The sequence below is a fragment of the Ochotona curzoniae genome, unplaced genomic scaffold, assembly GCF_017591425.1.
Source record: "Ochotona curzoniae isolate NIBS_2020 unplaced genomic scaffold, NIBS_Ocur_1.0 contig_3190, whole genome shotgun sequence".
Taxonomy (NCBI): Eukaryota; Metazoa; Chordata; class Mammalia; order Lagomorpha; family Ochotonidae; genus Ochotona; species Ochotona curzoniae.
In genome coordinates, this window is record NW_024465751.1 from 14,181,771 (window position 1) to 14,193,214 (window position 11,444).

Here is an 11,444-nt window from a genome sequence, read left to right on the forward strand (position 1 = left end):
AATAAAAATAAATAAATCTTAAAAAATATTTCCCCTCAAAATAATTTTTAATTTTCTACCAATAGATCTATAATGGTCTATCAGGCATTTATTTAAGTTGTGTGAATTTAAAAAAGATATTTTGTGTTAAATTCAGCCTAAATTTATGAGTGATCTTTTACTGATAGGCCAGTTAAGACAGAGCTCCTATTTTTTCCCATGTAGACATACAATATATATATGCAGATAACACATGTTATAGGACATAACAATAAAGTATTTTCAGTAACAGCTTCCTAAAATCTGCAGCTGATTTTTAAATATACCATCAATTAATTACTTACTTCCTGCTCTTAGTAACCTGAATTTGTCAAATTTTTCTCAGTTGGCTTTTAAATATGAGTATAACTGGCTTTAGAGGAGAATCCTAAGCTGTGGATGGCAAAATATTCCCAACAGCCATGGCTGGAATCACAAAACTCATTACCCATAGTGAAGTGCCTGTTCACAATACATGTTTTCAGAAAGCACCTGTAGGATTTTATACACTTGTTCCTTATAGGCCGCTGGGACTTTTTCATTAAGATAAAAATTGTGACAACTGGATCATTAGATTTTCATAACTTTTAGACATGTATGTCAGTAGCATTTCATGTTATCATTACTTAAATTTTGGCAACACTTGACAGTGTTTTTAATATAATCCAAATAGGACTAATCGGTTGTTGTCCATCCAAATGCTTATAAAATAAGCACATATTTTAAAAGCTGTAACTTTTAAAAACTCAGCTGTTTTTAAACAGTGAGAACTAAATGAGAACACAAAGGCTACCTTGTAGAATATGAATTCTATGTCTCTTTGATGTCACCAAAATCGAAATAAAAATCTTGAATATGAGAGTTAGTAAATGGAATCGTCTCATACCTTAAACAATTGAGCAGTCAGAAATCGAACTTGCTTGAGCTGGCTAGAACATTGACAAAGTCCCCAATTAGATGAAAACTATTTTATAAGGAGATGTGAAATTTTGAAAGTGATCCCAAAATTGGAGATCAATACCTCTTCCAATTTTTAATAACATATATTGTATTTCAAGAATCCTGTTACTTTAACAGTGATAGCAAACAGTGTTTGCTATCAACACTAAAATTTTTAGAACCCTGTAAGCAATATTAAACCAAAATTTCTAACTTTGAAAACGCTACCCGAGTGAGTCAATAACAATAGAACTGATTATGCATTGCTATATCTGATCTGCTAAGCCAAATTACAAAACAAGTTGGGCAAGTTACAAAACAACAAATTTGAGACATTGATTTTTCCCAGATTCCAAAGGGAAAAATTCTTTTAAACATAATATTGAGTTATAACTGACCCAATTAGCATGGGAGCCATTACCTTGGCATTTTCATGAATGAGACTGCTAATTTTTGTGTATGTCTTTTAAATTTTAGATTGAATTTGTTGCTAGGTTTTTACCTGACACCTGGCAACAACCAGCTACTGGAGACTATCTCTGACAGAAACAGGAAGCTGAAAGATGGGTTACAAGGAGGACTGTGGCCAGAAGCCCCTGCATCATGGGCAAGAGGCCCCTGGAGAATGTTAACTGACATCAGGAGATGCTCAAGTGTCACCACTGGCTGAGAGATGGCGGGTCTTCCTTCTACCCCCTTCCCCAAGCTTGCCAAAGGGTGGAATGAAGATCACAAACCAAACAGTAAAAAAATTTGAAGTGTCTTTCCAAAACAAACCGCAGCAACCTCTGAGCATGCTTTTCCACATCTCCAAACTGCAGTTTAACTCTTTTTTAAAAAGTTTATTTATTTATCTTTTATAATCTTTACATAGTTGGTTAGGGCACAAAGGGTCAAGGGTTATAGGAAAGTGGGTAAGACCATTGTTTCCACATTTTTTTGTGTTTGTGTCTAGGGTAAGGAGGGAGATAAGGGGAGAAACCCCACCCGACCTCCTACCCCATCCCAGGGTCCCCAACATGGGGCATGCTCTGAGGGCACTGCTCAAGTAGTTTTGATATTTCAACAGTTCTCAATTGCTGCCAATCTTGCCATTCCAAGCATGATGACATCTCTCCAGAATCCATTGGCTGACATAGCCCACCTTAGAATCTCCGTTTGCCCAGATCTTCAATGCCAGACCTTGGAGCAGATGATCGATTTGTTCTGTCCTCCGTCCTCTGTTGTGGCACCAGGCGTCCTCTGCAGGCTCTGATGAACTGCTATTTTCTCCATGTGCACCTGGATATGCTGTCCACTGCTCCGTCTCAGCATCTGAAATTCTCTTCATGATTGGGGTTTTTGAGTCCAGCAGTTCAATTGGAGGGATCCCCAAAGAAACTTTGTCTAAGGTGATCCCAGACCAGATTCTTGTGTCTGAATGCCAGTACAGGGTCCAACAGAGCTCGTGGCCCAATCAGCTTATGTATGTGCTGGTGGTTGCATTTGCTGGATCATTTCTGTTTCCACACCTTTCTTCCACATGAACCAATGGCTGCTGTAATCAAGCTTGATCCTGTCCAGCACACATTTGGCCTTCTCGCAAACCCGTGGGAGCTGCAGCCTAGTCAGGGAGACTCCCAATAACCTCCATCAGGCTTGCCCTTACCCTGGTTCCCATGCTTGCCAATATGTACAACAGACTTCTCCAGTCTGTCCCACATCCCATTCAGCTCTTATACATGTCAATGGGCATTGAAGCCTAGTTCAACCCAACCAGTCCTACTTTCCAGCCCACACACGTGCTGGCAGGTGCTGTTCTGTCTAGCCACAGCTGCTCCAGGTGTGGTTCTCATGCTCTCCAGTGGGAGTGGTAGGCCAAGAGGGAAATGCCCACTTTTTCCCTACTGGGCCACTCCCACTCATGCTCTCTGCAGGTAGTTCTGCAGTTTAACTTGACAGAATTAGGCCCCAGTGCCAGCCTCTGCCTGCTGATGCTGTGGCACTGCCCATCCAACCCTCACCCACTCTAAATTATGCTTGCACCAATAGGAACAGTCAGCCCAGTCTGGCTTTCTCCTGATCTAGGTCACATGGGGCCCACAGGTGTTGTAGCCCTGCCTGGTCTTGTCTGCCCCCATCCAAACTCACACTCTCCAGGGGACTGGCGGTCCAGCAGGGGAGCCCTCCCCATTCCCCCTACCGGTTTTTTCCCCTCCCCTGCTGATTCTCACCTGTGCTGGTTGGGTGCTGCAGCTCAGTCTGGCACGACCCCTCTCACCTCGGTATTTGCCAGTGGGTGCTGTAGCTTTGCCCGGTCCACCCACAATTTCAGCTCCCTCTGGCAGGGGTTACAGTCTCGTCCAGTCCAGCTGGCACTCCTTCCTAGCTGTAATGTGTGCTGGTATGTGTTGCCACCAAATCTGACAAGACCCACACTCTGTTCTGGCGCTCAGATTCACCAGTGGGTGATGTGAACTGGTTCAGCTTGGTCTGCCCCCAACCTGTGCCAAATGTATGATGATGGGTACCTTTCCCTCGACTAGGGTACCTATCTTGGTTCTTGCGCTCCCTGCAGGGAATGTGTCCTGACAGAGGAGTTTCTCAAGCTTCTTCATCAGAACCTCTCCCAATGTGCACACTGGCGGGTCCATGGGCCAGCCCTACTTAGCCCACCTCCTGTCCTGACTGGTCTTCACCCCATTCCGTTTCTTACTGTTGGATGTTTCAGCCTAGCCAAGGCTCATCCATTCCCAGACACAGCTCCTACACGGTTCAGTAGGGACAAAGACCTAGCCTAGTCTGTCCCACATCTACCCTGGTCCTCCAGAGCATTAGATGGTGCTGGAGTCTAGCCCGGCTCAGTGTGCCCAGCCCCAGCCCACACTTGTGCCAGGGGACACAGCAGCCATGTCCAGACCAGAACGCAGCCTCCCACTCGAGCCCCTGAACTCATCAGTGGGAACCCCTCTTACTCCCCAACCAGGCCTATTTCCAGCCATAGATTGTGCACATGCCAGTGGTTGCTCTGACCCAGCTTGGCATAGCCCCTACTGACTTGGCCTTTGCCTTCAATGCTGTGTCCTGGCATCCCGGGCTCATTCAAACCAGCCAGTGTGAGAGCCTAGCTCAGCATGACCTGTGCTCCAACCTGATTTCTGTTCTTGCCTGTGAGCTAAGGTTTGCTTGTCCCTGCCTGGTCTGCCCTCTTCCATAACTGATCCACACATTAGCCAGCCTTTGGAGGTACTATGCAAGGCTTGCCCAACCCGCAGGCCTGGATCATGTGATCATCAATGAGAGTTGCGACCCACTAGGGGAGATTCTCAAGTTCCCCCATTTGACCCACTCCCAGAGCCAGATCTTACACATGGCAGTGGGTGTTAGGCCAGTGCTCTGCATAGTCTGTCCTTCCATTTTGGCCGTGTATGAGCTGGTGAACATTGCAGCCCAGCCCACACCCTGTTTTAGGATGCACATTTGGGTGCTGCTGCCTTGATCTACCTAGACTGTTGTTGGTTCCTTTACCCATGAATGATGGCAGGTTCCATGGTCACACATAGCTCAGTCCATTACCACCCCAACTCTTGAGCAGGACATGTATTTTCACATGGTTTGACCCACATATCCCCCACAGTATTCATCCCTGGACCTGGCTCTCTAGTGTGCTGGTTAGTGTCATAATCCTGCCTAATGTGACCCATCCTCTGTTCCAACACTCTGTCAAGTACTGGTACCTAGCATTGCCAGACAGGCATCGAGCCATAGCTTTCTTGTGGACTGACATGTGGCAGTGAGAGATGCTCTATACTACCAATCTATCTGAGGACTCCCATGTGGGTTGGTGATTCAGTCTGGCCAAAATGTATCTTATGGACTCTACCCTTCAAACCACCAGGTCTCAGTCCCCATGCTTCAAAGCAAGTTTCATGACCCCATCGCTAGGAGTCACACAGAATTCATTCCTCACCTATACTCACACTGGCCTTATCCGTGGATGTCCCTAGGCAGCAATTACATACCCTAAAAACCCTAGAGCTCGCCTCAGGGTGGCCAGCAGGTGGAACTCGGCACCAAATAGGCGCAGTAACTACCCCAAGCGTAGGACTTGCTCATGGTGTGGCAGCAGTAACCCTGGCCTGAGTCCCAAGCATTGGGGTCCAGCCTGGCTCAGCCCCTCCCACCCAAGCAGGCACATTGCAGGGGACTCCTTTCACCCCAGTCTCGAGGCCCAACAGTGCCCTGGCTCTTCCTGTCATAAGATGGTGGCGACAGGGCAGACCTAAGGGTCTAATCCGGTTCCCTCATGGTGTACTTGTAGTTTAACTCTTTAGACACCAAGTCACAGAAGCTACAGTGAGAGATCAACTGGCAGTAGACTTTTGCTCAGCCTGTGTCCCTGGGATGCGTTTATCCTTGTAGAGGCAGACAGTGTCACTTGGCTCAACTTGCTGTTCACAGGAGGAATAATTACAAAAGAGGTGACAGGGAGGTACTGGAGGAACAGTTGTGATTGTTGCTAAGGAGAAGGGGGGGGAAGAAGAGACAGAGAAGGTGCTGGAGGGTAAGCAGAGGGTCTAGTTCCTGAGGCAACATCCCCGAGGGAGGAGAAAGAGAGGAAGAAGGCAAAGTATTGGGCTTAAGGAAAATCTCTATCCTTGGAGTGAGAAAGGCTGACTTGCAACAAGCACAGAGGTCTGGATGCAGAGGCACTCTTGATCATTTGCAATTTCTCTTTGTAAAGTTTTCAAAGTCGGAGAGCATTTCTAGATAAAAATACCAAACCCTGACTAATTTATAATCATTGTCCCACTTATATTAAGAGCAAACTTTTGTGCAGAAGAAAATTGATTGCTTTGGCTTAATCTCCTTGCTTGGGCACAACTTGTACAAGTTCTTAAACGGGCTCGAGGACAGTCAGATGAAATGTGAGAAATGTTGACCCCATGGGTTAAGCAAAATATGGCCTGAGGGAAGGAAGTTTGTTCACAAGGCATCTCTTGAGAAACAAGCATCACAATCAAGAACCTGATGTTCTGATTCCTCTTAGAAGAAAGAGCGAGAGTCCCCAAGCTTACTGCTGCCTCCCAGTTTCACGTTTTGGCAGTTGAGCATTTTCCACAACTCCCAGAGATAAAGGAAAGAGGAAACTGAGTAAACAATCCAGTCCCTAAAAAGGGAGGTGAGCATCAGCCTGTGAGGTAGGGGTGACACAGCCTTCCTTACCAAACCAATAGGCTAAGAATGCAGTCCAGTGCTACATGCAGTGGTGAGATCTGGCAAAAAACATTGGGCTCTGAATTCCTCATGAAATAAATGAGAAAAGCGCACAAATGGTCAGATGGTAAGGGACCAAGGTAGCTCTCAACTCATCTAGAGATTTCTCTCATCTCACCTGGGGAGTCCTGGAGAAGTATCTCCTATGTCTATCCAAACACCATCTGAGGGTGGCCTAGGAGATTAACCCTCCCTCCACGGAGGAGAAACATTTGGTCAGAAACGATGGAAAAGAAAACTAAAGATCATGTTGGAATACCCAGTGTGGTGAATGGTGCTGATATTCATCTGGGGAATTTTAAATCCCTCCAAAGAGTAGCCTTGGCCAGTAATTTGCAGTTCCCAATCAGGATAGCCTAGGTGACATATGCATTCACATTCTCCTTCCAGAAAAGGGAATATGGAGATTGTAGGAAAGAGAAAATGTGCGCAGATTTGGCTGCACAGGACAAGCTTGCCCACAGAAATGCTAGAAAAAGAAGAAAATGTCATCCAAAGACGAGTGGGTGGTTGGTACCCGTATTCATCTTGAAACCTACCAAGCAGTATTGTTGGCCATGAGTTTGCAGTCCCCCACCAGGTTAGTCAAGGTCACATGCATTCATGGACTCTTTCTTGAAACAAGAAATGGAGTCTATAAAAAAGAAGAGTTGAGGTGGGCAAAGATTCAGCTGCATGAGAACAACTGCTGAGTTGGGTGCTATCTTAAGGGGTAGAGAAGTCAACAGGATTCGTGCGTTGACTGTCACCCTGTAGCCCTCCTCCTGTTTGCCAGAGAAAGGAGAAGGATTGAGAAAAAAAGAGAGGAAAAAAAAGCAAATCATGGCTCTTGGCTCTTACCTAGAGCATGTAGAGGTAGTTAGCTTGGGCAAAAAAATCAATGTGGTGCACTTGTCCTATAAATGCAGCACCAAATAGTGGGAAAGATGCACACAACATAGGGGGGACAGGATATGCATTCACAGCCCAATTGAATTTATTACTAAGGGAAATAAATGTCATAGGTGGCCACCTGCCGGTGAGTAGACAGAGGGAACATGTGGCGTGGCCATTATCTCACATTTGAGATGAAGAAATTATACCTCAGAGACTCAGTAATTGTCTTAAAGGTAATACACGTAGAGGGAAAAATGACTATTGCAATTTGAAGTTGGTTTTCTGGAGGTTTTCCCCTCTTCTATTGCTGTGTGAAAATCAGGACTTTTCTTTCTGCATTAAAATTCACGTGTATATATGTGTATAAGAAGTAATGGTTGTAAAGGAGATGATCTTCTCGAGGAAACTCAAGCATGATAGTTGGGTTTTTATGTGATATTTGCATAAACTGGTATAAGCCTACCCTTGGGTAATTTGGCTCAATAGTGAGAGAAACAACAAACTTCTTCAAATGAACAGATGTCTATGCATAGATAAGTCTGTAAGACAAGGTCATGGTAGGGCCTAATCTGCATACCTCTGTAGGATGTGTGTGTGTGTTTGTCATATATAGATATGTGTATGTATCACTAGGAAAGTTTTCTCATAAAATCCTCCACAGTGTGAGGAAGAAACATAGAATGGGACTTCATCTCTAGGTCTCTGGGATATGAGGCTTAAGAAGTTTTCGGGAAAAGGTTTGTAATTACAACAGAGCTAAGTACTCCATTTAGGGAAGGGGTAGCAAGGACCCCTTAATGTAGATGGAGGTGGCTGGCAAGTGTTGCCTGCTGACCGGGGAAGCATTGTGCATTCATTTCTAGCAAGAAAACCCAAGTTCCCACTTGACTCAATCACAGCCAGCTTGAAAGTTGAAGCAATACATATTGTTATCACCATCGAAAGTTTCCCAACACTTTGAACAAACAAAACTCTTTGTTCTTTTTCAGTCAGAAACAGTGGCATAAAATAGAGATATAGATGTTTCTGCTATGATGCCTAGGTGTGTGCTTTTGAAATCTTTGACATTCTGGAAAATTGAATGCTGAAAATAACAGTGCCCTTGAGTAAAATAAGAGGTGAGTGGAATCTGGAAAGTCAGGTACTGAAATAAAATGACTATCAATGACTTGCTGGCAGAGGAATGAGGTGGGTTAGGTGGCTGAAAAGAGAGAAGGCCTCCCTGTGCTTCAGCAAACCCAGAAAGGGCCCGAGTGGCTAGACAGCAAGGAACTAGGAGGAGCTGACGGGGTTGAGCCAGATCATGCTTTACTTCGTTAGCCTGGGCTGTGATAAAGTACCTCAACTATCAGCTACATTCACATAGAAACAAGAATCCTTGAATTGATCGTGTTTGTATTTTTCAAGCATGACTCTGACACACTGATATACATCACTAGGTAGTTTTCTTGTTTGTACAGTTTTATACTTTCAACCCATCCCTCAAGGACCTGAAGAGCAGCCCTCATGTTTGGGATTTTATTTACATTTTAGAGACAGAAAAATGTCTGAAGGAGGAATTGTCCTCTGCTTGAGAAAGCCTGTTTTCTTTCCCTCATTTGCTCCAAGGATGTCAATATAATGTGGGATGGTAGCACAGCTGTGACACAAAGCATGTAGGTAAAATAATTTGATGTGTTTTGAACAGAGGTCCCTGGGCCCCTCATTTTTTCCTACTTTCAATCTGGAGAATAGCTCTACCCCACCTAAGTTCTCTTTGTAAACTGCCTTCGTTTTAGTTCTATTGGAGATGCTGCCAGGTTTTCCTGCCCCATTAAACATGCACATCTTTAGGATCTATTACTGAAAAGAGAAGGTTGAAAAGATCCCTGGAATTTATCAGAAAGTGAAAAAAAGACGTTGGAACTTTGGCAGTCGACTCTACCCGAGGCCACATTGACTCATTCCCTCGGCAACTGGACCTGCTATTAACAGTTTCCATAAATAATTCAAGTCTTCTCATTTATACTCTCCATAAGTCCTCATAGGCAGGCAACAACATAGTGTGCTTTATTTAAGGGTTTCTGGTCAAGCAAGGCACACTTCCCCCCACTCTCCTCCTTCTCTCAGATCATTGCAGTTGACTCAGAGCTCCAGCAATGTGCTATGTGCTGTGTACAATTTAAAGGAAACACTGGTTGCTCCCCCATAAACATTACATCCAATTTGTCACCCAAATCCTCTCTGTACCTTCTTTAGCAACATGTTCGCCCTTGCCCTCCCAGAAAGCAAAATTGCACTGAGGGTTCTACCCTAACAGCCGGTGGGAGTCCACTTGGCAAATTTTGGATGCCAGCGAGACTGCCTGAGGTTGCTGTGATGGAAGGTGGGGTCAGGGTTTAAGGCAAGAAATTGGAGAGGACTGGTTATAAATTTTCCATGTCTAAAAGCTGGTGTTTTTAGATTCCCCGAGCCTAGAAGCTGATGGGGAGGGACTGCCCTATCACAGCAGTGGGTGAAGCAAGAATTCATCCTGCCCTTTTATCACGCTCACATCTCTGTGACCCTCAGATGATAGATGGGCATGATAGAAGCTTATCTAGGGTCCAATCACCCTAAATCTGAGGAGTAATCATAGATCGTTAACACACACACACAGTTTGTCATGCCAGAATAAAGACATTTCTTCACTGTGCGTCAGTCTCCTGATGTGAAATGTTCACCAGTCAACACCTGATGCAGGTGGACAATGAGCATCAAAGATTTGGAAATAGAGATGGAGACAGAAAAAGAGAAAGCAAAAATAGCGGAAATAGTTTGAAGAGAGAACAGCAAAAGAAACTTCAGAAGAAAGAAAATTATGATAGCAAAAATAACATCAAAGCGATGCCTCTTAAAGCGATTAAAATGTGAGGGACTATGACAGTGGAAGGCTCCAGAATAGTGTTGGTTACAGAATAGCAGGAAATTGGATCAGAAGTGGAGCAGCTGGGAATCAAACCAGTTCCCATAAGGGATACCTGGATCACCAATGACGGACTGAACTGCTAGGTAGAGTGTCAATATCCCATATCAGAAGGCTGGGTTTGATTCCCGCTGCCACTTCCAATCCAGTTCCCTTGTGAAGTGTGTCTTGGGCCTGGTTCAGCCCTTTTGGCATATGCACAGTGAACTTGCAGATAGAAGATTCTCTCTCTCTCTCTCTTTTTCACTCTTCCATTCAAACAAATAAAAAATAGATAAATCTAAAAAAAAAAAAAGAGTCCAAGCTCATTCTTTGGTATATGAATACCTAATCGTCACAACATTATTTATTAAAATTACTGCCATTTTACTATTGTGTATTCCTGACACCCTTGGTAACAATGTTCATTCAGCTGGTCATGCAAGTGTGGACACGTTTCTGTTCCGTTACATTGATAGAACTGTATTTACGCCAGAACTACACTGTTTGGATTAGTTTCAAAATATGTTTTGAAATCAACAGGTGTGGGGCTTCTTCCTTTTTTTATTTCTTAGGATTGTTTGGGGAATCTGTGTCTTTTGTTGTGTTGTTTTTCCTAATTCTGTGAAAAAAAATCCCACTAGTAATTTTATATGAATCATATTAAATCTGGATATTTATTTGGATACTATGACATTTTAAATGCATAAAGTTTTCTCATCTATGATTAATGAGATTTTTTTATTTATTTGTGCCTTCTTTAGTTCATCAAAGTATTAGAATTATCAGTATATAAGTCTTTTGCCTCATTAGTTAAGTTTATTCTGGCGTTACCTTACAATGTTTGATGCTGCTATAAACGAGCTTGCTTTCTTAGTTTACTTTTGAGAAATTGAATGTATTATTCAAAATCTGTCTACTAAAGTAGTTTCACATTTGAATTTCATTAAAGTTTTTAAAAAGATTTATTTTATTTTTATTTGAAAGAGTTACAGGGAAAAAAGAAGAGAAAGAGTGAGTGAAAGAGGAAGAGAGAGAGAAAGAGGAAGAGAGAGAGAGAGAGATCCTTTATCTAGTGGTTCGCTCCTCACTTGGCTGTGTGGCTGGAATGGCTAGGGCTGACCTGATCTAGAGCCAGGGGCTTCTGCTGGATCTCCCACACAGGTGCATGGGCCCAAAGACTCCACTCATCCTCTGCTGCTTTTCCAAGCCATAAAATGGGAGGTGGATTGAAGTGGAGCAACAGGACACAAAGCCCACATGGGATGCTGACATTGCAGTTAGAACCTTGGGTTACTATGCCACAGTGTCGGTCCTGGATTTCATTAAAATGTTATGGAGGATAAGATGCAATTCTAATTTTACAAAATATTTTTTATTAAAAAAATAATTTCTTCATTTGAAAGAGAATTAGAGAGAAGAGACAGAGAGA